Consider the following 27,843-nt stretch of genomic DNA (forward strand, 5'->3'; position numbering starts at 1 on the left):
CACGCTCATGGAATCTGATGTCTGGGGCATTTGCGGATGTTTATGGAAATTTATGTATCTCTTCTGAGTGCTGTAAATCATGTTCTGAAAAGGGAAGTCTGTGATCCTGGTGCTTGGATATCAAGGAGCCTGTGGGAGCCGGTTTGGGGAGCAGTTGACCATCCCTTCTATTTCAGAATCTTACGTGAACTAGAGAGAGAATAAGGCTGTTATTAATTAAATGTCAACGGGCCCTTGGTTATGAAGCCATCTTCGTAGTCTGTGTGGGGACTTTGTCCACCAGCTAAGACCATGTTACAACAAAGTGTTTTGTTGCAAAAAGAGACGCATGAGGTCTGAGATCACAAAGGTAGCTTGGAGGTCATTAGGACTCACTCCTTCATTTTGTAGGTGGGGAAACTGAGGCCTAGGGTGGGAAACTGTTTGTTTAAGATCATGAAGGGAATGGTAAGTAGGACTTCCGGCTTTTAACACCACATGGCCTTCACTAGACTTCTTGAGTAGGATCTGATCCCACGCTGTTCTCAGTTCTGGTCTAGAAGACCCAATGTCCTGGAAGATTTCATTCTGTCAGCAAGCCTGGTGAGAGGCTAATACACCTGTGTGTGTGTGGGAGGGGGGGCAGGATCGTCCTATGGAGGTGGGGTGTGGTGGGAGAGGAGATATTGCTTTCTTCTCTAAATGGAGGTATCTTGCTGTGCCTTTAGGAGCTTACAGGGAAGAATGTGAGTGAGTAAAAGTAATGCATGATAATTCATGCTTCAGGTAGAGAGACCTTCTTATGCTCAAGTATGGGTGGCTGAACAGTTTAAGATCGAGTGGGGTGACTATTCCATGCTGTTCAGATGATGTCTCCCAGAAAGAAAATAGAAGGCAGGTGGTGGAAGCAAAGACAGATAAACTAGTCATTTTTTGGACTACTTCATTGCTCTTGGACCAACGGTACCAGGTAATTGCAGAAAACCAGTTTGGGTTTTGTAAGCTGGCTACCCCATCATTTAAGTATGATGTTCTGGCCTCAGTCTTTCTTTCCAGCCTAATTTCCTACACCTTCCTGGTAAATATCTTCCCCAACAGGCAAACCAATTAGTCGTCCCAGAGCATTGCTTGACTTTTTGGAATGTTCCTTTCTAGCCCAGCTTTGTCTGGTTCAGTTCTCATCTCTGCCATGAAGCCTTCTCTGACTAGTGCTTTCATGGAAAGAACTCTAGGAACCTGGATTATAACACTTCACTTTCCCAAGACATCAAATGGGGTCCACATGGTTGCCTCTATGGGCAAGCACTGCTAGCCAGAGAATGGCCTTGTGGGAAGGAAGGGGTGGGAGCAGAGAGGGATGAGAAGGATGGGGCTTAGGCTTGGTCCATGGCTCTAGGCCAGCACACAACTTTGCCAGCTTCAGACATTCGAACTTGAATTAGAAATGTAGAAGTGTTGCCTCAAAATGATGGTGGTTGGTGACAACAAGCTTATTCCTAGAGCATAGATATTCTTAATCAGCTTTGTATTAATTTGCATGTGCTTATATGTTCACCTCTAAGGGGTTTAATACTCTTTTATGTGTGTTGGCTTATTTCCCTATTGGAATTATTCAGAATTGGAGTCCTCTAAGCTTTATGGGTCTGGCCCAGCATGCTGGTGCTCAGATTTTTCTGTGCATTGACATGGATTCTGCATGTCTTTACTATTGCCACCTCATCTCCTCTCATCTTTCTTACCCTGGGCTTATAGGGCTGGAAGCAAGAGGTGATCAGGCAATATCAGTGATGTAAGATTAACTGACCCTATGTAAAATGATGCCATGCACACTCCCATGCAGCCCACTGTGTCTGCATCCCTTTAGAAGTGTCCAGATTTAGAGTAGTTGCATGGCGTTATCTCCTGAGTTCCTGGTGTTTGAACCATACCAGAAAATTTCAGTGAGCTCTAAGATACTCAGCGTCCGTCCACTCTCTTCCCCCATTATAACTGGCTGTGTCTACTCCGTTTTGCTTTTATGCAAAACCATGATAACAGAGTTTCACGCCACCTTAGGATAGGACACATCACTGAGCCTCTTGTCTCTGAGTGGCGTGTGCCAAAAGTTTATTGTTTGGGTACTCATTGATAGCCCTGGTCTCCCATTCTTGAATCTGCTCCTTTTGCTAAAACTCGCTCTTTAATTAAAAACATCCTCTAGACACCACGAATGCTGCTCATTCCATATCCAGCAGCAGCAACGCTGGAGGAGGAACGGGATGGTTAAGGGAAAGCTGAGGCCATAACTTAATTCCTGTGCATTAGCCCTGTCCTGCATTTGCCCTTTCCAATCTTGGCTTCTCCACTAGTGAAACAAGCCGGATTAGCGCATGATAAGAGAAGCTGGGGTCGTAATTACACCCTCTGCAATGGGGCAGCAGAACCACCAAATAAATCCCTGGACAATTATTAAAATGGCTCAATGCATTACACAAATTAGAGCAGACTGGGACTTTTGGGGAGAAGGGAGGGGAGTGACGACCCGGTATTTAAGTGTTCTTGTAAGCCATCTAAGATATTAATGTTGCAAAGCTCCTTATGAATATTTAAGAACATAAAATGGAGCTCGCTGCAGTCCCACATCACCACAGAAGCCTGTAATACAGTTGAGCCCACTTAAGAAGCCAGAGCCTGAGTCCACAGCAGATTGAAGGCAGATGAAGCAGGGCTGGTGCGTTTGCAGGGGAAATGCCCGTCACAGACCAGTTTAATGATGTGGCATTATGTCCTCATAGAAGAGGATTTAGTTAAAGACTCCAACTTTTGTGGGTGGGACTCCCTAGGGATTATTAACCCATTTCTCACTCCCCAGTGATTTCAGAAGATTGATGTCACCCCTGACTGGGTTTTAATGCAGAACCAGTGAAGTCTTTATATACCCACTTCATTCAAACCTAGGTGCAGAGAACCCTCTTGGAAGTAGAGTCATGGGCCCTCCTAGCTCACCAAAATCTGCGTTTGTGTCTCTTTGAAGCTGTTTCCTAGTGGGAGACAATGGACTCTAGTTTCTTCTCAGGAATCAATGGAGCCCCCTGAAAGAAAGGGAAGGGCTCCTCTGCCCAAAGGAGAGTCACTCTCAGAAACCAAGTTTGATGGCATCTTTCCCAGGATTGGACCTGGTGCGAAACTGTGTGGGGAATGGAGGGGCAGGAGAAACGGAATCAGAGGGACTCAGGGGAGAAGTGTTGGGGAAGGACTCGGAGGTCTTGGTTCTGGCTTCAGGTCAGCCCGTGGTCTTACTTTCTGTCCCACTTTCCCCACCCATCAAATGGAAATAATATTCTTAGGCAAGTCTGCCCACAGATGGAATAATAGATGTGGATACACTTGGGAAGAAGGATACGTGATATTTTATAGGTATGTGACTGGTATCATTACTTCATCTATTTTTTCTTCTATTCGCCAGTGGTTCTGCTTTATCCCACTTCTTCTGCCTCCAGATAAAGAAGGAAATGATGCTCTTCCTGCCCACTGATCATCCTTCCAGACACCTGGCCACCTCTTTTTAGGATTGGGGTAACTCTGAGGCTTGAGGCCCTGCCACCTCTACAGTGTCCTGCGCCAGGGGTGGCCCATGAGAAAGCAGACAGGTGTTTGCATGGAGGGATCTGAGGGCACTGAAGAGGCTCCTTTATTGAACAGTAATGTTGGGGGTGGGTCTGAGAAAAAGAGACCCCATGCTTTCTAGAGCTTCCGGCCCCAGACAGAAAGAAGGGAACACAGCATAAAGGGGAGACACACAGATAGCCTATACTGGTACAGACCATGGTAGGTCTGGCCATGGAATGTTCTGGACTTTCAGGTCATTTCCGCAGCCCAGGTGGAGAGCAACACTTGTCCAGGCAGGTGCCAACATTTCACACCCAAATGGTATCAACAACACACAGGAGGCCATGAATTAACAGTTTTGAAGTGGACTATGGTGCCCAGAGTCTTGCATTTTTTTTTTTTTTGCTCCTACAGGTGTCCTGAGAACCCCCTAGGGTTTCTTGGATAAAACTTTGAGAACCAATATTGGTGACTATACAGGACAAGTGTCATTCATTTTGATGACCAGCATCTCAAATGGCTTTCTATTCTGGAGGAACATAATTTTAGATCAGGCTGATTTTATGGATATGGATGTACTTATCAAAGATGTTTGATTCAACATGTTAGCTCAAGCATCTGGGACTTGTAATTGTTTTCTTAGATGACTTACTGAAACCCGTACTCAATAATGGCACATAAGGAATGAAAATAAGATGCCAGAAAAATGTGATATAATGTAAAGACCAAAAAAAATTAAGTAGATAAGGTTGACATGGATTTATCATATGCAGCTTGCACACTGTGCTCACTGTATTTCCTAACAGGGACTAAAAAATACTTCCTTTGCCAGATCACTGAGAATGACCATGATTACCAACATCTTTGAAGAGAGCCGTAATGGTTCTTATCTTTATTCTGAGAGTGCTGTAACTGAAATGAGATCCTTGATTTCCTTGGGGATACTAGAATCCCCAGGGGAAGAGACCAAGGAGTGACACTTTAAAAACCTCCAGAGGCAAGGTGGTGCATGTATTATTTAATGTTTTTAATTGCAACAGAATCCATGTGGACTGACTTAAGCAGAAAGGGATTTTATAGAAGGATATTATGTACCCCCCAGGTTGCACTGGGCAGGGATGTGGCTAAATAGCAGAGCCTGGGGTTCTGAGGCGGCTTTATCAACACCACTGCCCTTTGGCACTGGTATAATCTCGGGCTGTCTTTGCTTTGTACTTACCAGTTGTCAGCTCCACTGCATTTGACCTTCTCTTCATTGAGCTCACTTCCAAATCCAATTTTCACACACACCTGTCTGCTTTGTCAGAATCTAAGTCACATACTTGCCACCTAAGTGCAAGGAAATTTAGTACTGTAAGAACTTTTAGTAGAGCACAGTATTGCACCACAACACACTTTGTTTCCGTTGGCAAGGAAGATGTGGAGGGTGGCTCTTGGGTGCACAGCTAACAGTGTCTAACAATGCACAAGGTTGTGTAACAGGCAGCAGGCTGGTATGCTAATCAGACCAGCCTGCACCCATGGCTACCTTTGGGATGGTTAAAAGACCATGAAGTCTTTTGCATTGAAATGGATGGATAATTTCTAAGAAACTTCTTGGTCCATGTAATCAGAACAAACAAATAACAAACACTGGACCTAAGGGACAAAAGCCTCTTTTGAGTCACCAAGTATAGAGAACCACCGCTTTTCACCCAATTCCTGAACTTGAGCCATAGACCCAGGGCCCAGACACCTCTGGGGAAGGACCCTACCATTATACCACAAGTATATACTGTAAATTCCACTCCTGGCTATCTTCAGAGAGACCCAGAGCCTTTTACCAAGGTAATGGTGGTTTGGTGGAAAAGGAGACATCTATAATTTTTAGATTTTTCATGGGCTCTGAGCTAATTGCTGGGGCTACTGGGAGATCTTATGGGAGTTAGGTGATAAATGAAATTTTGACATCATAGTTGGCCTAGTGAATCCCCAAGTCCATTCCGTGTTATTTTCTCAGTTCCTGACTGTAAGGTTGGAATAGATATATTTGATACCAGGCAGAATTATTATACTGATTCCATTAAGGGTTTCTTAGGAAGTGCCAAACGCAAGACTTAAACCCATAATAATACCCTATCCTTGGGTGAAATCATTATAACCATTAAAGACTCAAAAGGTGGAGGTGTGGTAATTCCTATCACAACCCCATTTAAATCCCATATTTTTCCAGTGTAGAAAATGGCTATATCTTGGAGAATGGCAGTAGATTATTAGAAACATGATGAAGCGGCCTCTAATTACAGCCATTCCAGATATGGCTGCCTCGCTGGAGAGAATACCAAGCCCGTGATACTCACTCTATGGCTACTTAGATGGCAGGCGCTTTTTAAAAATTCAGTTCCGATAAGAAGACACACTTTGCTTTCACCTGGCAAGGATTGCAGTACACTTTATTGCTTCAGCTTTCCATCTCCATGTCACAGTTTAGTCCACAGAGATATTTAATCATCTCTTCATCCTACAACTCATCAGCTTGATTCGGTATATTGACAACATCATGTACTGTAGATACCTGAGTAAGATACATGAATGCCAGGGGGTTGAATTCCATGCAAATAGAGGAACCTAATGATCAGTAAACAATTTTTTATTTCTCTTTAATATGTTTTGCAATATAAATGTTTTTTAAATAAAATTTTATATAATTTAAATCAGTTCTTTGTTGCTATTTTGTATTTTCACTTATCATAATTTTTTATATGCATTCATATATGTGGACATTGCCAGTTTTCACTTTGATCTAAAATGTAATGCCATAATATGCCTAGCTTTACTGTCCCATTAGAGCTTAGTTGTTACTGTCTTTCTCTGGATTCCAATACTATTGCTATAAATATTTTCATATAAATTTGCTTTTTTTTTTGGTTTGGGTTATTTCCTCAGGGTATACTCCCTAAAATGGAATACTATGTCAAAGGGTATGTTCAGTTTTATAGCTTATGTTACATCTTGCCCTATTGCTCTCTAGACAGACTGAACCAATTTGCAATGCTACCAACAGTCGATAGGCATGCTCCTTCCCCACAGTCCACCCAACTGGATTTTATATGTTTTATTTATTTCGATTAATTTAATATCATGCAGTGATACCTTAAAGTTGTGTTACTATGCCTTTTTAAGATTGTTAGAAGCCTGTGCATCACACAACGTGCCATCATTTTTGTCATTTTACAGTTTGTTCATATTATTCTGGTTTCCCTGGCAAGTTTGGAAGCCTGTCAGTGGTAGAGACTGTCCATCATCCATGTGTCTCTCCATTCATTCATCATTTATTGAGTCTTTATTATGTTCCAGTCTAGGCACTGTGCCAGGTTCGAGGGATACTGGGGAATAAGATGTAGTCCTTACCTTCAAGGGGCTCTCCTGTAGTTGAAGAGAAGAACAAGATCAATGGTTATAATTAAATGTGACTTAAAATGTGCACATTGTGCTAATGGGGTTCAGAGGAGGAAACAAAGGGTTTACCTAAGTTGTCCTTTGAGGAACCATGGAATCCTTTTATGAGGAACCATGCTGTATTCAGATATCCAACCCCCAGAGAGGGTGAATCCAGCTTCAGAAGGAAAGTAAAAGTTAGCCAGGAGACAAAGGAGTGAGAGATGTATTATACTCTTCAAGAAGAGAGAGCAGTGTATGTAAAAAGGGACATGGGGAAGTAAGACTATTATGTGACCTTCAAGAAGGGAATAAGCAGGGGCATAATGGGAGAAAGCCTTTAAAGTTAGGTGAATCTGAGAAGATATTTTGGCTTCAAATAATAGAAAACTCTGATTTAACTGATTGAGACAGTGAGATAAAGTTGTATTTAATCAAGAGAGGAGTTCTGAGGTAGGGCTGTTCCTGGGCTGGCTAATTCTACGGCTTGACAGTGCCATTAAGAACCCAGGTTCTGGGGACACCTGGGTGGCTCAGTCATTAAGCGTCTGCCTTCAGCTCAGGTCATGATCCCAGGGTCCTGGGATTGAGCCCCGCGTCGTGCTCCCTGCTCAGCGGGAAGTCTGCTTCTCCCTCTCCCACTCCCCCTGCTTGTGTTCCCTCTCTCGCTGTCTCTCTCTCTGACAAATAAATAAATAAGATCTTAAAAAAGAAAAAACCCAGGTTCTTTTCATTTTTCTGCCTTGCCATTCTCGTGGGCTTCCTTCATTGTTACCAGATAGCAGTGTTCCTGTTCAAGGCATCTTTTACAGATGGAACAATATGGGGTAGAAGAAAAGGAACTGTCTTCCCGTGTCTCTTCTTAAAAACAAAGAAAACTTTCCTAGAAACTCCATGGAGGACTTCCTCCGCCTTTCCACACACCTTCTCCCCTTCACTTGTTTTTCTGTAGAATCCTTTGTTCCAAGAACTCCCTATCAATACTGACTTATCACTGACTTCAGTGTGTACATACATAGCCAGGAGACTCAGATGGCCAGTGCCAGCATTAGTCATGAGAACACCTTGAAGACATGAGGAATGTGGCTGGCAGCATGTACCAGGATCCTAGTGAAACTGCCCATATCCTATATTTTCCTATAAAACGCTTCATCCTTTTTTGCTGGGCAGGTCTGTAGTTTTGAAGGCATGAGCCTGCTGCAGCCTCCTTTGCCTGGCAATGTAATAAAACTCAAGTTCCTCTTTAAAAAACCCCAAAAAACAAAAAGCACAAGCTCCAGCAAGGAGAATAGCATTATGATGACTGGCTTAGATTTTTTTTAAGGAATCACTTACGAATTGAGAATAGCATTTTCCTTGAGAATTGAAATGGATCAGAATAAGAGTTTAGTTAGCAAAGAAGAATGGTGAAAGGAATTTTGGATAGACAACCAATTGTATTTGCTATATTAGGGAACTGGTATTTGTATCCCCCATCGGTCTGGTTGATCTACTGATTGTCACTTCTGAATTATTTCCTAGGGAGACCTTCTCATTAATCAGTTTTGAGCCATCAAGAGTCCCAGTAGTGATTGGAGAGTCATAGCAGTGCCCTCTTCTCCTGCCCCCTTGCCCCTAGTAAAACAGTAGATGAAAAGAGATGAGAAATCATCAAATAAATATTCATTGCATGCCTACTGTGTGCCAGACAGAGTGCTAGGTGTCATGGATCAGAGCAGAATAAGATGCAGTACTTCATCCCTGCCCCTAAGGAGTTCATGTTGGGGTTTGGGGTAAGATAGATGAAGGGCCTATCATTTAATCAGTTAGAGCTGTCATTTACTGAGTACTTGCTATGTTCTACCTAAGAAATTTGCCCAGTTTTCTCATTTAATCTTTATGCCCACCCTTATTTATGTCTCCCACTTGAAAAGTGAGCTTCAGGATTAGGTGCCTTTTCAAGTCCCCATGGCTAGCAAGGGTGAGAGCCAGAACTCACACTGAGGTCTGTTGACTCAGAGCCCATGCTCTTAACTGCTGTGCTGTCATTTTCCTGTCCTTAACCCCAACACCGAAGGACCCTGAATTCCCAGAAGAATGCTATGCTCCTGTTGTCAGGGGTACACTGAAGAAGTGCAGTGTGAGCTGAAACGTGGAGGGCGAGAGGAGAAACCAGGTGAATAAGGTTGTGAAGGCCATGGGGAAGAATGTGTGCAAAGGCATGGAGGCATGGGATTGGTGAGAGGTGGGGTACATTCGGAGTTGGGACTGAAGAGGTAGGATGGGCCAGATGGAGACAGGCTTGTATCCTATGGTAAAGACTTGGATTAGTCTTGCTGATGTCTTCTGAAGTTTTTGAAGCCATGCTGGATTCTAGAAAGACCAACTTGGTAGCATTGTGGAAGTTGAGTTTCAAGGGGGACAAGCTCCAAGGAGACCAGTTAGGAAGCTATTGTGTGAACCAGATGAGAGATAATTATAGAGAACAGTGGAGTAACTGAAAGGATGTTTTAGAGGTAGCATCAAGAGAATTTGGTGATTGATGAGATTTTGGGGTGAAAGAAAAAGATTTGAGGATGACTACTATATACCTGTTTTGGGCAACTAGATTGATCGTGATACTGTATATTCAGGAATCCCTGTATTATAGGTGACAAAAACTCAACTCATATTAACTGAAGCAGGGAGAAATGTAAAGATGCTTGTTGCTGCGGAGAAATTGATAAAGCTCCTAGAATTGAGGGCAAGAGATGTGGGAACCAAGGGCTCAATACCTCTAGGAACACGGTGTCTCATCTTTGCCTCTCTCTGCTCAGCATTTCCACTCACCAACAAAGATGACCACTAATAGCTCCAAATATTCATCCCCCATCTTTGCAACCCCAGTGGAAAGACATCTCCTCTCACCCACAGGCCTGCTTGAGTCACAGGTTCACCCTAGACGCATCTCTGTATCCAGGGAGATGGGGTACTGTGGTGGCCAGGCCAGTACCAATTGCTCAGTCCTACAGCCAGAAGAAGGGAGATGGTACAGAATATACTGGGCAGCCCAAGATGATTCCCATCATGGTTCACTTGAGATGCTATTGACCAAAAGAAAAGGCAGTAGGGGAACAGCATTAAATGGCTTTCAATCCAGTTCTGATTTGGATGTGTGGGATTCACAGCATCACACTACCAGCCGACTCCAAAGGCCATAATAATTTATAGAAATCAACATGCTGGTGAGACAAGGAGCCTGACAGACAGCAGATGGCTCCCACACAGAAAGGCTAATCAATCCCGACAAACAACACCCATCATAAAAGAGTGGAACATACCCAGCCGGTGCACACATCTGAATGGCTCAGAGACAAAGGCTCCTGCTTGGTCTAGCCAGGGAAGGGAAATAGCCTCTATAAGGCAACGTTGTGGGAAAGCCTGGCCCTCTCTGGCTGACCTTACCTCACACTGGCTCTTCACTTTCCCACCTCTGTGCCCTTACTCACTCCTTTCCCCCTGCCTGGGATGCCCTGACTCCTCCTTCTGTCCCTAGAGAACCAACCCAGGCCTCAAGGTCATTGCAAATCCTCTCTTTACCTAAAGACTTGTATTGTTGTTAATGCTTCATGGATGTGTTTGTGACTAATTTTTCTTGCTAGATTAACTAGATTGCAAGCTTCCTGAGGGCAGGTGACATGCTTTACACATCTCTGCACACCCAGGGCATCTGGCACAGGACTGTGAACTACATTTTTAGTGATGATTGATTAATTCACTTCCAATGTGGAGGGAGGGGAAGTCACATTTCTTAAGAGATAGAAAAAATATTTGCAACATACAGTGAAAGATTAATCATACTAGTATATTAAAATAGGCCTTACAAAGAAGCAAGCAAAGAGAAGTAACAGGAAATTTACAGAACAGCCCTTACTTATGAAAAAAGTCAACTTTACTGGCTATCAAAGAGATAAACAATGTGATTCTAAGTTTTGCTTATTAAATTGGGGAAGACTTAAAAATGGATTCTCCAATGTTAGTAGGAGCATAGTGAAACAGATACACAGCGGGACTGCATGTGGCTACAGCTTTTCTGGAGATGACGTTGGCAATTTTTTTTAAAAGATTTTATTTATCTATTTATTAGAGAGCAAGAGAGAGAGAGAAACAGCATGAGAGGGGAGAGGGTCAGAGGCAGAAGCAGGCTCCTCGCTGAGCTGGGAGCCCGGTGTGGGACTCGATCCCAGGACTCCGGGATCATGACCTGAGCCGAAGGCAGTCGCTTAACCAACTGAGCCACCCAGATGCCCTTGAAGTTGGCAATTTTTATTAAATCTTAAAAATGTCCATACTTTACAAATGTGTGATTCTGCTTCCAGAGCTTTATTCTAAGAATGTAACCAGTATGATGGTGAGTGACCTGGCTGATTCTCACTTATTTGCTGTCGAGAGTCTGTCCCAAAAAGAGGAGTGGAATTTATACAATTCTTCCCACTTGCCTGACTTGACAAAACCTAAAAGAAACCCTGAAAAAAAAAGCCCGGACTGACTTCCTTTTTAAAAGGTCTTAACAATTGGATGGATGCCTTCTGGAATATGGTGACCAGCTTCCTTTCCATTGGCATTGGATATTCTACTTTCCCTGGAAGACCTACACCCAGGATCTTTTGCTTTGATCTAAGCTTCTCCTGTGAACATTCCCATGCAATTGTGTAGCTTCCATAATTTTCTGCTTACTTCCTAGTCCTGGGGGTATTTGGGAGATCTGATATACTGTTTTAGAGGATGACCTAGTTGGTGGGGTATAGACAGGAAGGAGGAACCTCATTTTATTATTGATCAGGTTGCTTTAAGCTCTATCAACACATTCATCCATCTATCTTTCCAAATACCTATCCATCCATCCATCCATCCATCCATCCATCCATCCATCCATCCATCCACCCATCCATCCAAATAACCCTCTCTCTCTCCCTGCCTCCGTATTTATTGAGCACATGCTATCTGCCAGGAACTGTGCTGGGTGTTGTGTGCTAGGTTTGCACAAGTAACAGGCACAGTCCCTACCACCAAGTTACTCACAGCTCAGGAGCACGATGGACTAGGAAAGAGACAGTTGATTGTTTCTCCAACACACACAAAGTGCTCTGGAGCATGGAGGTGGGGTGTCTAACCCAGACGGTGAATCCCAGAGGGAGAGCCTTAGTATAGGTTTCCAAAGTTTCTATGAGTTAATCCTGTTATAGAGAAGGGAGAAAGGGACATTTCAGAGGAGGGAGAGAGAGATCAGCATGTTCAAGGTCTAGGACTGAGAGGAAATGGAGAGCACTGGAGGAACTATGGGGAATTTGGCATGACTCTAGGGTTTGGTGGTTCAAGGAAGGGATAGATCTGGAAAGGCAAGAATGTGTGACAACATGAAGATCTTGTTGGAAATGCCTCAGAGTTTAAGCCTTGTCTGGGGGGCAAGGGGAGCATTGGAAGGTTAAGTTAAGGGAAGTTTTAAGTATTTTTGAAAAATCAGGCTGGTAGCCGGGAAATGGATGGATTGAAGGGGTGAGAGGTCAGTCAGGACATGATTGAGAGTCAAGAGATGTTACAAAAGCCCAGTTGACAGGACTTAGGGGCAAGAGTGCATGGGGTGAGGGGAGGTACCGAGGACGTTGCAGGGATGAGGGGTGAGGAGACATCAGCAAAAACTCACGGGATTCTGGTGTGAGTGGGCTAGTCTAGATTTAAATGTCACAAAGGCAGAGAAAATGATTTCTGCCCTTGCCCCATCTCTCATGGAAGTCTACTGAGCAGCCAGCCCTCTCCCCCTTCTTTTCTTCTTCTAGTCTGAGTCTTAGAGCTCTTGGACCATGGCTGCCACAGACAGCCCAGACGGTCCTGTGGCCAGGGGTCGGCATTCTCACAACTTCCTGGACCACACATGGCCTTCCTGACAGCTAGTTCCATTGTCTGGTCTCAGGGATGGGCGACTGGAGAGTCCTGTCCCGGATGAGAAGATTCCTGAATGCAGTTTAGGCTTCATTTCACAAAATTCTGTTGAGGAAGAGTCTCCTCTGTACACAGCATAGAGCACTATGCAAAACCAATGTCTTAGATATTGATTGCACTTTTTGTCTTACTTTCAAGGCCCAACTTAGATGATACCAGTCCTACAAAGTCTTTCTTACCTCTCACCTCCACCCTGGGTTCTCATGGTTAGACCTCTGTTACATTCCATTTGAATTATCAGTATTTGTTCCTGCATCTATCCCTTTGGATAGGCTGGGAATTCCCTGGGGCCATGGGCCACATATATTCCCCAGCCTATGCCTGCCCATTCCCCATCTTTGCTCTTCCTCATCCCCCAGCATTTTTGGACAGTGCTTGATATAGTTAGTACTCATCGTTGGGACTTCCAACTTCTCTGGTGGGATAGTGCTATTGTTCTTTCTCAGCCATGAACAGTTGTTAATATTGTTGGGGGTCAGACACAAAAATTCCCCCAGGTTTTTAAAAGCTTATAGCTGGGACCTGAAGCTCTTGACACTCTGGCTAGCTACCCGATTTCTTCAGCTTGGTCTGGTCTGCTTGAGGGAAGGCATTTTGGTCTGGAAATGTGATGCTTTGAGGATGCCATAGGAATCAAAACACCCGGCATGCCGCTTGGGAATGGGACTTGTGCCTTTAAGACCTGTCTTGGGAAATCAGCCTGAGCAACATAATTGCAATGAAATTACCCCAGATCACACCCACACATTCATTATGAGATTCCTTATTGACACCTTGACAATTTGTTTCAGAAGACGTTATTGCATATTCCTCCCTCTGGAATAGATGCAGATGCATATAGACATATGAGCCCACACATAATGTATATGCGTATCGGTGCGTTTTTATTATATAATTATACGAGGCTATCAATCAGTTTTCATTTGGAACTCTTTGCATTTATAGTTCAGGAAGTTATTTAAAATCAAGAGGTGCAGAAGAGAGCCTAGAAGAACTGCAGAGGGAGAGTTGGATTGGGTAAGTAGCAAGCATGTCTTTGTTATTTGGGGAGCTGCAACCCCCGCCCGTCCCCCCACCTCTCCCTCCTTCACTAGACAACGTCTTGGGACCAGTAGGGCTTCAGTTCCAGGCAGCACCCACGGTAGGAGGTATCAGCTGAATAACTCCAAGGGGGAACCTCCTCAGGGTGACAAGGTTCCATCTTTGGGCCCCGTAGACCCTTCTGCTGGGTCTGGGGAAGACTTATGGTCAAAATTAAATGGCAAAGGGACACTTAGCTGATGATCAGACTCATATACCACCCAAAGTCCGTGAAGATCAAGCAAAATACCTTAGAGCAGCGTTTCCCAACCTTTTAAGGTCACGACACACACAAAAACAAGAATATTAACTATAGGGAATTTGGGGTTCTATTTTGGGGCTGAGGGAAAAAAAGTCATTCCATTTTCTGTATATTCTACAATATCAGAAATAAAATATATAAGGACAGACAATATATGTTGAATTAGGATAAACCATTTTCCCAGTTTTAATGAGAAACTTGAGCTTGCTTCCTTCCACGAATGTAACTGTTTTATATCAGGGCTTATGGTTGAAATGACTACGCACCATGCCTGATCAAGGCTGTTTCGCTGATGATCTCTACAAATTCTTGATAGTCACTCTTGATAAGAAACTTTGTTTGCACAAGTGAGTGATAAAAAATTTAAAGCCATTTTTTATAACCATTAAAGATTCATAACAGTTGAAATTATATGTAAAGTATTTAACAGGCTTCCTTTTCTTTCATTGACAAATGTAGTGTTGAAAGTTTTTGTGATGATGCGGATGGGTTTCAAGTTCAATTGGACTCATTCATGTCAAGGAGTCAGAAGAATGATGGCATTCTGGCTCATAGAATGTGGATGTGGTGTTGCAGCATCGCTCTGCGGTTGGCTTGGATGACGCTGCAACCAGACAAAAGTATATGACATCTCTGAGTTCAATCTAGGGGCATTGCCACTATGCTTGCCATTTAAACCCACCCAGCCTCTTGCCCCTTTTCTCCTCTGGTTGCAGCCTTTTGGGCTGCACCCGATGCCCCTTGGTGCCTGACTTGCTCTAGCAGCTCATCAGATTCTGTATCTCTATGATGGCGGCCAGTGGGCTTGTGGCCGGCTGCTGGAGTAGGTATCCAGGTGGCAAGTCTCTCCTAGGTCATTCTCACTGCAGCTCTGAAGAGCAGGAGGGGGGCAGATGCCACTTGCCCTGCTCACCATCCGTGGGAACCATAGCATATGCTGTCAAACCCTTCCTGCCTTGAGTGGTCTTCTGAGGAGGTTGCTTATGGCCACCAGAGACCATGCCCAAACACGGTGTCTGCCCCGAGCCCTGCTCTGCTTGTTGCCTTCTTAAATGTCCTGTGCATCTCATCCCCAGGCCTTTGCTCACACTTTGTTCCTTTCCGGAGTGTTTTCTCATCTTCTGTTCTCATCATTAAACCTTACTTGATAGGCAAAGCCCAGATCAAGCCCTTCTCCTCCACCAAGCCCTGTCTGACTAATGTGTCCCACAGAGACCCGCCTTCCTTGAACTTCTAGAATCTGTGCTCAGGCCTGATCTGTGTCCTGAACTTATAGTAATTTGTGCTGCTTTTTAAAATCAAAATGTGGGGGCGCCTGGGTGGCTCAGTTGGTTAAGCGACTGCCTTCGGCTCAGGTCATGATCCTGGAGTCCCGGGATCGAGTCCCACATCGGGCTCCCTGCTCAGCGGGGAGTCTGCTTCTCCCTCTGACCCTCCCCCCTCTCGTGCTCTCTATCTCTCATTCTCTCTCTCTCAAATAAATAAATAAATAAAATCTTTAAAATAAAATAAAATAAAATAAAATAAAAATGTGCTCTTGTCTCGGCTGAAGAGTGAGCATGCATGTGCAGTTAGTGTCTCAGGATCCCTGATCACAGGACTCTGGAATACATCATCCCGTGTTCAGCCCTGCACGGTGCCTTGTACATAGTAGGTGCTCATTCATACTATCTGAGTGATTGATTCGAAGCCACTTGCACGCAGTAAAAATGATTCATAATGATGGTGGGTAACAAATTCCATCAAAAGTAACGATTTTCAGCTCCAACATTTTGTGCAACATTCTGGGAATACCAACAACTTGTATTATGACTGACAGGATGTGCCAATGTTCTTCTCTTCCTCACATTGAATAGTCAAACAAGTGCTCGATTACATTTAATAGTAAAGGCTCATTAGCATTTTTTTAAATACACTTCACCAGCTGGTCCAGCATTTTCATTTGGTCCAAGGGGCATTTCAGCTGCAAGGGAGGGCTGCAGAAAGGCAGGCCAGTTTTGCATGGAGGGAGCCCTCTCGGCCCTCACTCTCCCAGCAGACTCTGCCAGGCGGGCAGTGGGCCACAGTGCGGGGCCAGGGAGGTGAGGGTTAACAGCCAAGTTAGGGACTTGCTAGGTAGCTGCTCTTGGAGTTCAGAACCCTACTTTGCCCGGGTGCCTGTTTTGTTTTTTTTCTTAATTTAAGTTTGTGATTGACTTATTATGTGCACTGGCACTTTTAAGAGATTCGAATAAAACACAGTGAGAGTTCAGAACAAATGTAAATGGCCTCAAAGAAAAGGGAGGGGAAAACCGGCGATAATCTTTTTTAATGGCTGTGAAATGTGGGAAGGATAGATCATGAGCTCTCTGCATGGGGCCCTCATCTGATCTCAATCCAGTATTGTAATTTAGACATGACTTTTTATTTAATTTCTGACTGAGAAAGGGAAATTAGAAAACAGCATTATCTCAGCTGCTTCGTTATAATGAACAATATTTCACAGTGCCAACCCTGGAGTTACCTTCAGAACTTCTTTTATGAGGCGGATGTTGACTCCGGTTCTAGGATAGCTTGAATTTTCCCACACACTGGTTGCTGGAGGAGCAAAAATGGAAGTACGGGTTTTAATTAGAAGCTGGTTTAAGGCTCAGGCAGCCCATAGGTTTGCAGGTAGGGGAAGGGAAGGCAAGGTACTAAAACGAGGCGCTGGGAGACACTATAACCTGAATTAGGCTGCTCTGGACTTCCTTACATGTAAGTAACAGTCCCCTTTCAATCTCCCAGCTGTGTTTATTTATTTAATTTTTAAACCGGGGGAGGGGATTTATCCAATCTGTAATTAACCCTTGCATCTGGCCCAAGCAGTTCTGCCTTCTGCCCCTTCCACTCCCTGCTCCTGGCCACTAAATACATAATAGTCTGATAAATATTTAAGCAGTAATGAGGGAGATAATGCAAGTGATCCATTAGAGCCGGCCCCCCAGGGTGGCATGGGTGTGTTGGGGGGGGCGTGGGGGAAACAGCGGTGCTACAGTGGGCTGAGTAAGTGCTAAGATCCTGGGCTAAGGTGGCAGGCGTGCTGACCGCAGAAGGCCCTGAGTGCCAAACCCGGCTGTGGGGCCGCAGGACATCTGAGGCCCCAGGAGACTTTTCTCCCACTTTGTCCTCCTGAGCACTGGCCCCTGCCCCATGGGTCAGCCTCAGTGCTGAGTGGAATGGGGCCCCACCCATATTCTGGAAGGGGGGTGGCACAGGGTCTCCTCTGTCCACGCTGCCACTGCCGGGGCCTCCAGGACAAGCCCCAGTTTGCACACAACACTTCCAGATTGTTCTATCTGTCAGGCATCGTCACTAATCATGCCCTCTTTCACTTCCGAGTGTCCCAATTTGGACGATAAATTATGCAGTCACCCTACCTATGACCTTCTACTAACACCCTTCAGAATGATGGAAGGAAGCCAGAAATCGTGGTAGCAATGCTCCTCATATAACAAGCACCCAACACAGCCATCTGTGTGAGCCAAAAACCCAATGCGCAGCTGTAGAAGCCCTTCACCCAGGCACCTGCATGCGCCCCCCCCCGGACCCTAACTCCCCACATCGCCTCCTGGCTTCTCCTAACTCCTTTTGCCCCTCACCTGTATCTCCCTCTCGGCTCACTGCAATCTCTCCCTTGATCCTAATGTTGGCAGACAGACCTCATTCCTTCAGGGTCTAGTGTGGGTCTGATCTGTTGTGGCATCCACCATAGCTCCCAGCTCAGCGTTGACCATGGCTATGGAATGAATGAATCCATCTTGGTTGTTTGTGATCACCTTAGGTAAACTTTGACTTCAGCAAGTATTTTTTTTTTTTTTGGTCCCCCTTTATTCCGGGTAGCATTCATATGCCCAAATACACAATCCACATAAAACTCTCCTTTATACACACAAATATACCTCAAAATAGTCACATATGAAAACCCAATATGTCGAGTGTACTCCTTCCATGCCTTCTCTTGCCCTCAGAAAAGAGATCAAGTTCCCCATTTTTAATGAATCCCTCTCTACTAGGCATCTCTTGTTTCCCTCTTTTGGAATAAGGAGTAGAGTGTCAAAAGTTCAAGACGGCCCCTGTTATCTACTCAGTTAATCCTTCCTCTTCCCTTTCTCCCTTTCATTCATCCTGCCACTCATTTCTTCACTTACGAACTCATCAATAATCCTTTCTCGAATACTATGTGCTGGGCTAGACTGATTGCTGGGTGACCTGGGACAAGCCCTTCTGAGACCTGTTTCCTCACGACCAGAGAGAGTAGAATGTCACATGGCTGGCTTCAGACATTCCACCCAGGGCACTCCTCATAGACAGGGCTGACATAAATCCACGAGTCTGCCTCCTCCCAGCTCCCAGGGGGCAAATCTGGAGGTGAGGAGGGAAGGGGCCCCCAGGGACATCACACCCTGCAGCCTACTTGCACATTGACTTTCCCTCCAGCCCTGGCCGCTGGGTCAGCCTGTGCCTGATGCCTCTGGCCAGAGCCCAGCTGCCCCGGCAGTCCAGGGTTATGAGCCTATGTGGCCTTGACGCCAGCTCCCTCCCTATGGCAGTGCCCTTGGTGAGGGGGTTATTTCAGTGCTGGGTGCCTACAGGCCTCACTTCTCAGAAGTGAACCCACCTGGACACTCAGATCTTCATGCCTTGCCAGTCATTCAGAAGTTTATCCATCTGCTTGTCCTGTCTTCACTGCTAGCCGAAATATCATTATTCACACCCACATACATACCCACAGATACATATATATGCATGCCCAACATGCATGCATAAATACAGGCATACGGCTTGCAAAAATAGTTCACCAAATCAACACATTTGCACACCTATAAATTTATGTGCACCCACAATTTGTATACATACATGCACATACATATATAATATACACATGAGCATGCACACCCTAACATCATAGAAAACATGAGATAGACGCCAGTCTTCCAATATCTGCAGGGCTCTCATGTGTGAAGCACTTTGTGACATGCCAAGTGAGTAGGAGGTGTAAAAGTGTACACTTGTGTGCAGATATGCACACTCTGAACTTGACAGATACATGCCACCTTTCTACTCAATCTTTAATATCTTTCCCCTTATGTAGCTACGGGCTTTGCAGGTGACTGCTTGTAGCAGTGTCTCTCTTTTTTTTAAAGACTATTTTTTAAAAAGCAGTTTTAGGTTCGCAGCAAAACTGACTGGGATGTACAGAGATTTCCCATATACTCCCTTCCCCCACCCATGCATAGTCTCCACCATTATCAACACCCCTCACCAGAGTGGGACATTTGTTGTAATGAATGAATACACAGTGACACATCATTATCACCCGAAGTCCATAGTTCACATTAGGGCTCACTCTTGGTGGTGTACATTCTATGGGTTTGGACAAATGTATAATGACATTAGAGTATCATAGAGACGAGTTTCACTGCCCTAAACATTTTCTGTGCTCCGTTTTATTGCCCACTCCCTGCCAACCCTTGGCAACCACTGATCTTTTGACTGTCATCATAATTTTGCCTTTTCCAGTCATGTAGTTGGAATCATACAATATGTAGCCTTTTCAAATTGGCTTCCTTCACTTAGTAGTATGCATTTAAGGATCCTCGTGTCTTTTTATGGCTTGAAAGCTCATTTCTTTTTAGTATCAAATAATATTTCATTTGTCTGAGGTACCACAGTTTGTTTATCCATTCAAATACTGAAGGACGTTTGGTTGCTTCCAAGTTTTGATAATTAGGAATAAGTTGCTATAAATGTGCACGTGAAGGTTTTTGTGTGGATGTTAAATTTTCATTTATTTTAGGTCAATACCAAGGAGTATTATTGCAGGATTATATGGTAAGAGTATGTTTTGTTTTGCAAGAAACCACCAAACTGTCTTCCAAAGCACTCTACCATTTTGGGTTCCCACCAGCAATGAATGAGAGTTCCTGTTGCTCCACATCCTTGTCAGCATTTGGTGTTGTCAGTGTTCTGGAGTTTGACCATTCTAATCAGTATGTGCTGGTATCTTGTTATTTTAAGCTGCATTTCTCTGATGACATATGATGTGGAGCGTCTTTTCATATGCTTTTTTGACATCTGTATATCTTCTCTGATGAGGTGTTTGTTAAGGTCTTTGGCTCATTAAAAAAAATCTGTTTTTTTATTGTTGGATTTTAAGAGCTCTTTGTACATTTTGGATAACTGTCCTTTATCAGATGTGCCTTTTGCAAGTATTTTCTCCCACTCTGGCTGGTCTTCTCATTCTCATTCTTGACACTGTCTTTTACAGAGCAGAAGTTTTTAATTTTAAGGCTATCCAGCTCATCAGTTGTTTCTTTCATGGATTGTGTCTTTAGTGTTGTATCTAAAAAGTCATTGTTGGGGCGCCTGGGTGGCTCAGTTGGTTAAGCGTCTGACTTCGGCTCAGGGCATGATCTCAGGGTCCTGGGATCAGCACCATGTTGGGCTCCTCACTCAATGGGGAGTCGGCTTCTCCCTCTCCCTCTGCCCCTCCCCCCACTCATGCTCCCTCTCTCTCTCAAATATATAAATAAAATCTTTAAAAAAAAAGTCACTGCCACACCCAAGGTCCTTTAGGATTTTTGCTATGTTATCTATTAGAAGCTTTATACCTTTATAGTTTTGTGTTTTACGTTTAGGTCCATGATCCATTTTGAGTTAATTTTTGTGAAAGGTGTAGGGTCTGTGTTTAGATTCATTTTCCTTGCATAGAGATGTCCAGGTGTTCCACTACCATTTGTTGAAAAGGGTCTTTGCTCCATTGTACTGTTTTTTCTCCTTTGTCAATGGGAGAAATTATTATTGTTGTTTTGTTATTATTATTATTATTATTATTATTATTATTATTAATGATAGCCTGGCTAGAGGCATGTTGATTTTATTGATCTTTTCAAAAGCCAATTTTTGGTTGATTTTCTCTATTGATTTCCTATTTTAAATTTCATTGGTTTCTGCGCTAATTCTTATTATTTGTTTTCTTCTGCTTACTTTGGATCTAATTTGCTCTTTGTCTGGTTTCCTAAGGTGGAAACTTAGATTATTGATCTTAGAGACTTCTTCTTTCCTAATATGTATATTCAATGCTATACATTTCCCTCTAAGCACTACTTTGGCTACATCCCACAAATTTTGATAAGCTATATTTTCATTTTTTTTTATTTAGTTCAAAATATATTCTAATTTCTCTTGATATTTCTTCTTTGGTCCATGTGTTATTTAGAAGTGTGTTGTTTTAGGATTTTTCACTTACCTTTCTTTTGTTGATTTCTAATATAATTCCATTGTAAGTCTGATATCAGACATTATTTGATTTCTATTCTTTTAAATTTGTTAAGGTGTGCTTTATGGCCCATAATGTGGTCTAGTTTGGTGAAAGTTCATGTGAGCTTGGAAGAATACGTATTCTGTTTTTGTTGGATAAAGTAGTCTATAAATGTCAATTATATCTAGCTGATTGATGGTGTTGTTGAATTCAACTACATCCTTACTGATTTTCTTCCTTTTGGATCTATTTCTGATAGAGGGGTGTTGAAGTCTTCAACTATGGTAGTGGATTCATCTGTTTTCTTTCAGTTTTTGCCTTCTGTAGCTTGACACTCTGTTGTTTGGCACATTAATGTCAAAGTTTGTTACAACTTCTTGGAGAATTGGCCATTTTATGCCTTATGTATCCCTGATAACTACCTTTGCTTTGAAGTTGCTCTGTCTGAAAGTAAGACAGCTACTCCTTTCTTTTTGATTAGTGCCAGCATGGTGTATTTTTTCCATCCATTTACTTTTAGTCTATATGTGTCTTTATATTTAAAATGGATTTCTTGTGGGAAACATATAGTTGGATTATATTTTTTGATCCACTCTGACAATGTGTGTCGTCTAATTGGTGCATTTAGACCACTGATTATTCAAAGTGATTTTGATGGAGTTGGATTAATACCTATCATATTTGTTACTGTTTTCTATTTGTTGCTCTTTGTTCTTATTTTTGTCTTCCATTCTTTCTATGCCTTTTGTGGTCTTAGTTGAGCATTTTATGCAATTCTATTTTCTTTCCTTTCTTAGCATATCAGTTATACTTCATTTTTTACTTCTTTTTTAGTGGTTGCCCTAGAGTTTTCAATATACATTTACAGCAAACACAAGGCCACTTTCAAATAACACTATAGCACTTCATGGGTCATGTGAGTACCTTATAATGGCAGAATAATCCTAATTCCTCCTTCCCATCCCTTGTATCATTGCTGTCATTCATTTCACTTATAGTTAAGCACACATAAATACTCACACATAAGATATATACATAAGCATATGTAATTGAATACATTATCGCTACTATTATTTTGAACAAACTGTTACCTGTTAACTAAGAATAAGAAAATAAATTTTTATTCTACTTTTACTTATTTTTTTCTCCAATGCTCTCCCTCCCTTATGTGAATCCAAGTTCCTGAACTATAATATTTTCCTTCTCTCTAAAGAGTTTTTAACATTTCTTGCAAGATAGACCTTCTGGAAACAAATTCCCTAAATTTTTGTTTGTCTGAGCAAGGCTTTATTTCTTTTTTACTTTTGAAGGATAATTTTGTAGGGTACAGAATTCTGGGTTGGTGGTTTGTTTCTCTCAACACTTTAAACATTCCACCCCACTCTCTTCTTGTTTGTAGGGTTTCTGGGGAGAAGTTGGGTATAATTCTTACCTTTGTTCCTTTGTAGGTAAGGTGTTCTTTCCCTCTGCCTTCCTTCAGGACCTTTGGTTTATCTTTCATTTTCTGTAGTTTGAAAATAATATGTCTAGGTGTAGTTTTTGTTTTTGTTTTTGACATTTCTCCTGCTTGGTGTTCCTTGAGATTCCTGGATTTATGGTTTGGTGTCTGACATTAAACTGGGAAAAGTCTCAGTCATTATTATTTCAAGTACTTCTTCTTTTCCTTTCTCTCTTTCTCCCCTTCCTGGTATTCTCATTTTGTGTATGTTACATGTTTTGTAGGTGTCCTGCAGTCCTCGGGTATTCTCTCTGGCTGCATCAGTCTTTGTTCTCTTTGCTTATCAGTTTTGGAGGTGTCTGTTGCTGTATCCTCAACCTCAAGAGATTCCCTCTTCAGTCATATCCAGTCTACTAGTAAGTACATCAAAGGCATTCTTCATTTCTGCTATAATGTTTTTTATCTCTAGCATTTCTTTTTGGTTCTTTCTTTGGATTTCCACCTCTCTGCTTATATCCCCTGTCTGTTCTTACATGCTGTCTACTTTATCCATTAGAGTCCTTAGCATATTAATCATAGTTGTTTTAAATTCTTGGTCTGATAATTTCAACATCCTTGTCATGTCTGGCTCTGACAGTTTCTCTTTCTCTTCAAATTTTGTTTTTCTGCCTTTTGGTATACGTTGCAATTTTTCTTGATAGCCAGACATGATGTACCAGGTAAAAGGAACCGTTGTAAAGAGGCCTTTAGTAATAGTGTGGTGAGGTTGGGGGTGGGGGTAGGGGAGAAAAAGCATTCTATAGTCCTATGATTAAGTCCCAGTCTTTTAGTGACCCTATGCCTGTGGACTGTTAACTTCACAAAAATTTCTCGGGTTCTTTCCCCCCACCTTCCCACCCCTTTTAGGTGGAAAGGGATGGCTAGAGCTGCCTGGAGTCAGGTATTTCCATTTTCCCCCATGGTAGGCTAGAGTTGGCTGGAGCTGGGTATTTCCCTTCCCCCAAGCCAGTCAGGCTTTGATAATACCCCAGCAGGTTAGGTTCTGGTTAACTAGTTCCCCCTGATAGCTGGCCTTGTTAAGAAGAACAGAGTGCTCTGGCTTATTTCATAATTGTTCCTTTTCCCCGCCCCCTGGTGGAAGCACCAGGGGATATTTACTGTGAGAACCTGGCCAAGCTCCTGGAGATCAGTCTCACAGAACTGTGGGGACCCCTGTATGAGTGGATCTACCTGGAGTTTTTAGCTCTCAGACTTGTCCACATTGAACTTCCAGCAACTCATCAATTCCAGTTCAGGTTTTCCTACTCCAGCGCTGGTTCTCAGGGTGGTTTCCACTTGTGACTCCATGTCTTTTCCTCTCTGTCTCTCCATGCTCAGGGACAGTGGTTTGTCCTGTGTCCTCCTTGTTCTTAGAGATCCAAGAAGAATTTCTGATTTTCCAATCTGTTTAGGTTTTTACTTGTTAGGATGGAGTGGTGACTTCTAAGCTCCTTATATGCAGAACCAGAAACTAGAATGCCAGCACTTTAATTTTGTTCTGTATATTCAGGGATGAGGCCCACTGAATTCTGCATGGGCTTTTCTGCCAAAATAAAACCACAGTTTGAGTCCAGAGACCTGTTGTCAAAGACAGCAACATTGCAGAACTATGTGCTAGTGGTACCTGCCGTGGTCCTTGGCATGACCCAAGGATGGGGCTTTGCTGACAGGGAGGATGCGTGTGAAGAGGCAGTTCTTGTCCCTGGGAAGAAAGTACATCCACAAGAACGGCACCAGGATAGTGTGTCGTTGGGTCTGGAGTCAGACTGATTCACATTCCAAGCAGGCATGTTTGACATGTTCTTAGAACCTCTCTAAGCCCAGTTTCTTCCTCTGTGAAATGAGGTCAAGGATGGACCATTCTCACAGGGTTGTTGTGAGGCTTGAAAGAGGATAAATTAAATGTTAGCAGAGGGCCCTTTTCATACTAAGTGCCCAGGATCTGGTGGCTCTTATTACTAGATGAAGTATACATACAAAAGTACTCTGTCTGCTCAGAAGGTGGAAGGGAGCAAGCTAATGCCCTACAAGGCTGGGAAGAGCCAGCAGATTCTAGAGTTGCTTGAACTTAATCTTTGTCCCTTTCCCTTTGCCTCCCTTGCCTGTGTTATGCATGGGCCATTGGTTTCTGAAGGGACCACCCCTTTGGCCTAGTTATAAGGTCCTTGCTGTGGAACTACCTAATAAGTTTTAGGGGTCCTTCCTTGGGCTAGGAGGCTTCAGTGGAGAGGGATGTCATGGCTGGAGACCATTTGACTTCTAGAACTTTCTCTAGGTCTTTTCCACACAGGTGTGGCGGCCGTATACATCAGGGCAGGTGTCCAGTCCTTTTCACCATTATTTGTTTTCCTGGGGACTATAATTTGTCTCAGTTTCTGCCTCCCTGTGAGACGGTGGTATAAGTCACCAAGGGTAGATTCACACAGCTCTGGATGAGTGACAGGGTGTTGGTAAAATCCAGGGGAAACATCTAAGACCTTGACTAGAAACACCATACCTGTTACAAAACATGCTGACCAGCCAACCAACCAACCAAAGAGCAAAATGGAAATGTAGTAACATAGCTAGATCTGACATAGCCAGGTATCTCCAGGCGGGTCACCGAGGGTGGGATCCAGGGCCATCCTGGGGAGGGGATGTTTGGGTTTCTCAGCCAGTCATACCATGAGAACCTCTCTGCATTCCCTGGCATTGCCACTTAGGGCAAAATGAACATTGGTGACAGCCTTGGAGGACACACAAGGCACAAGGGACAACACTGAAAGAATTGGAGGGGGAGGGAGAGGAGCAACCCCCTTACCCACCCATGACTTATCTTTGTGAGGGGAAGTGACAGGGCAGAGAACTGGAGCATGTGCTCATGGGCTGCCGGCGGGTGTTGCCGTGTCCCCAAAATACGTTATGTTGAAACTCTAATGTTCAGCATAATGGTATTTGGAGGTGGGCCTTTGGGAGGTAGTTAGGGTTAGATGAGTTCGTGAGGGTAGAGCTCCCATGATGAGATTAGTACACTTATAATGAGATAAAGGGACCAGAGCATTTTCTCTTCGACATGTGAGGGCACAGAAAGAAGGCAGCAAAACAGAGTGGGTTCTCCCCAGAGCCCGACCATGCCGGCACCCCGACCTTGAACTTCCAGCCTTCAGAACTATGAAAAATAAATTTCTGTTGTTTAAGCCCCCCAGTCTATGATATTCTGTTACAGCAGCCTGAATTGACATGTCAACCATGCTTAGCACTAGCTGCCACTTCCTCCTCTGACTTCCAGCTCTTCTGCCAGGAGCCTTGCTTTTTCAGCAACTAAGGGTCCCACAGTGTTTGCGGAAAGTGTCGTCACCATCTGGAGAGGCACTCCCAAAGCTCCCCAGAGCACCTGTGAACAGAATCTGGTGCAGAGTCCTGGTCCCAGCAGTCTTTCCTCTGCAGGGTGGCCAGGGCTGGAACTGCCCAGGGTCATCCGGAATAGAAGGAGCCTTCACTTCCTGGCCAGGATTTGCATCCAGAGTACACTGTGATATATATTCTAATAGGTTGAGCCCTTGACTCTGCAGATTCCGATCCTTCCCTATTGGTATGTGGGGGGTCCATGTGAGGCTACACCTCCCCCCCCAAGTTAGAGTTCTTTCTTCCACACAGTTTCACTTGTGAGGTCCCCTAAAGTCTGCAACTGCTTGTTAAACAAGGTGACTGTTGAGTTGGGTTCAGTCTGGAAACCTAGTTTGGACCTGGGAATTCGGATAATTAGGTGTAGCCCTATAACCTCCAGCTCCTCTCCTCCCAGGCCTGCCCTGCTCTGTCCTCTTGGTGCCTGAGCCTCAGCATGTTGGAGCAAAGCTAGTCTCACCCTTACTCCCCGCCCCAACCAAAGTCTCCATCTGGATTTCCCAGCTATTTTAAGCTGGCTAGGTTCTTGGTATCTCTGACAAGAAGGAAGACAGCCGGGGAAGGTATATCTCTGGGCCCTTCCCACCTCCCTTTGTACCTCTCAGGTGCTCTGTTCCTCTTCTGGACCTTCTGCTGCTCAGACCAGCTGGAGTCAGCACCCACCTGGCCACTTCCAGACTGATCATCACCAGATGCTGCCCTGTGCTCTGAGCCATCCCTGTAGCAACACTGATTCACATGAGTAAAGTTTCACTTCCGCAGAGACCTTCTGGCTGGACATTTCCCTGAAAGAATCCGACATCTAAGTCCTGTTAGGCTGTCAGATTTTATGAGGCCGTAATATGCTATTTCTCCCTGAGGTTAATTGCATGTTAATAGGGCACCATTTACCAAAATGGTAGACTTCCCAAGGAACAGAATTGTGGGTGTCAAGAAGAAGTACATCAGGAGTCCCTAGAATCTCCGCTGACTTCTTCCCTTGACAAGCTCTAGTTAGGGTTCCCTTCATGGTGCTTCATGGTGTCAGAGAAAGATCCACCTGCAGCTGAAGGGAATCCATTGCTTGTAACCGAAATTGAAGGGCGCGAAAGCAGACGTGAGCCCAGGGCCACTTGGTGAGGTCAGGAATTGGAGAAAGTTTTCTTATATGTCTGCATGTCGCACCTGGATCAATAAACAGGTTTTTTTAATTGTTATTCATTTTACAACTCAATAAAGCTTAATTATGAGGAAGCAGAAAGCAGGCAGAAGCCATGCTCACATAATATTGTATTCCTCGCAGCAATTCCTGCGGGGCCCTCACACTTGTACTGCAATGTAGAACAAACCAAATTACGGGGACTATTCAAAATTCATTTAAAAACATCATTGAGGAGCATCATAATAAAAACACAATGAAAAAGACAAGCTTGGGTT

General features: G+C 43.8%; 1 long non-coding RNA gene across 2 annotated transcripts; it reads left to right on the top strand.

Moving 5' to 3' along the window:
* The first annotated feature begins 395 nt into the window (after positions 1–395).
* LOC113913337 lies at positions 396–27,202 on the top strand. 2 transcript variants are annotated; one of them, XR_003517161.2, is made up of 3 exons: positions 396–447; positions 13,888–13,959; positions 27,033–27,202. It is a non-coding gene; the product is annotated as an uncharacterized LOC113913337 (long non-coding RNA). The 2 variants fall into 2 exon arrangements; XR_003517160.2 differs by having other exon boundaries at positions 423–582.
* Positions 27,203–27,843: the final 641 nt, after the last annotated feature.

This window comes from Zalophus californianus, chromosome 14 (genome assembly GCF_009762305.2).
Source record: "Zalophus californianus isolate mZalCal1 chromosome 14, mZalCal1.pri.v2, whole genome shotgun sequence".
Taxonomy (NCBI): domain Eukaryota; kingdom Metazoa; phylum Chordata; class Mammalia; order Carnivora; family Otariidae; genus Zalophus; species Zalophus californianus.